The sequence below is a fragment of the Physeter macrocephalus genome, chromosome 6 (genome assembly GCF_002837175.3).
Source record: "Physeter macrocephalus isolate SW-GA chromosome 6, ASM283717v5, whole genome shotgun sequence".
NCBI lineage: Eukaryota > Metazoa > Chordata > Mammalia > Artiodactyla > Physeteridae > Physeter > Physeter macrocephalus.
This window is the reverse complement of record NC_041219.1, coordinates 68,236,054-68,238,068: the sequence shown is the minus strand read 5'-3', so window position 1 is coordinate 68,238,068 and position 2,015 is coordinate 68,236,054.

Here is a 2,015-nt window from a genome sequence, read left to right as displayed (position 1 = left end):
GAAGTCATTGATGCCCCCTATAATCATTTTTATTTTATTATACTGGAGGTATTGGCTAGTGTAATGTAATAAGTAAAATAAAGTATAAGAATTAGAAGAGAAGAAAGAAAACTTTTATTATTTTCTGAAAATATAAGTGTCTCTATACACAACCTCAATTTTCTGCAGATAGATTATTGGGATGAGAGTATAGTAAAATTGCCAGATATAAGGCTAATATACTAAAGTCAGTTGAATTTCTGTATATGTATAAATAATAGAAATTTTAATTTCCAAAAGGATACTATTTATAATAGAAATAAAAAATATATGTAGCCAGGAATAAATAGGAATTAAGAGAATACTATACTGAAAGAAATTAGTTAAGATCTGTATAAATGAAAATATATATCATGTTCATGGATCAAATGACTCAAAAAACTATTCCATTCTCCCTAAATGGATTAATAGATTCAATTTAAAAATTCCCATCAAAATTCCCAAAGAATTTGGAATTGGACAAGCTTGGAATTTGATAAGCTCTTTCTAAAAATTTATATGTAAAAACAAAGGATCAAGAATAGCTTGAATATTCAAGAAGAGGATGGAGAAAGGGGAGGAGTAGAAGAAAAGGAGGAAGAAGAAAGTGTCTTACTAAAAATAAATCTCACTATTAACAAATTTAATTAAGACAATGCAGTCCCGGTATAGAAGAAAAGACCAGTGGTACCAAGTGGAGGACAGGCCCAGCCTATTTGTATATGGCTATCTGATGTATGGCAGAGATAGAATTCCCAGTCAGTTGGGAATGAATAACTATTCACAAATAGTGCTAGGACAATTTTCTATGCATATAAAATAAATTTTGGGGCTTCCCTGGTGGCGCAGTGGTTGAGAGTCCGCCTGCTGATGCAGGGGACACGGGTTCGTGCCCCGGTCCGGGAAGATCCCACATGCCGCGGAGCGGCTAGGCCCGTGAGCCATGGCCGCTGAGCCTGCGCGTCCGGAGCCTGTGCTCCGCAATGGGAGAGGCCACGGCAGTGAGAGGCCCGCGTACAGCAAAAACAAAAAAACAAAACAAAAACAAAAATAAATAAAATAAATTTTGAATTCTGCTTTTTTTCACTAATACAAAAAAAATCATATCTGCTTAGACTCAAACTTAATTGTTAAAGACAGAACTTTGATGAAAGCATAGGAGAACGCATCAGAGTAGGGAAGGATTTCTTAAATGAGGCATACAAATTCCAAGTCATAAAGGACAGGATTAATATATTCAAATTCATTAAGTTAAAGAACTTATTATTAAAAGACCTTGTGAAAAGACAAACAGCAAACTAAGTCAGGAAAAGACTGTTTTCAAAATACGTAACCAAGAAAACCTTATATCCAGAATATGTAAGAATTCCCCCCCAAAATATGTAAAAGCAAACAATACATTTAAAAGAAATAGGAAAATACAAAAGAGACATTTGATAAAAGAAGAAATATGGCTAGTCAACCTAACTAATAGTTAAGGAAATACAAAAGAAAACAAAATAAGTTAATTCATATCCATGATATAGATAAAATCTTAAAAGATTGATAATTCCAAATATTGGAAATCATATGGTGGAACAGGAACTTTATAAAGAACCGGTGAGGGTATGAGTTGGTACACCAGTGGAAAACAACTAGGCATTACCTTGTAAAGTTGAGGTCATGCTTACACAAAACCCAGCAATTCTATTCCAAGGAACACAGCATAGAGAACTATTTCTAACTATATGCTTATCACTTGATATATACAAAAATGTCAATAGAAGTAGGGTTTGAAATAGACAAGAAATAATCCAAATGTACATTGATGGGAGACTAGATAAATAAATCATCTTAAATTCATACACAGTAGACCCTTGAACAACACTAGTTTGAACTGCATGGGTCCACTTATACCCATATGTTTTTATACCCATATTTTTTTTATTTTTATTTTTTGCGGTACGCGGGCCCCTCACTGTTGTGGCCTCTCCCGTTGCGGAGCACAGGCTCCGGAC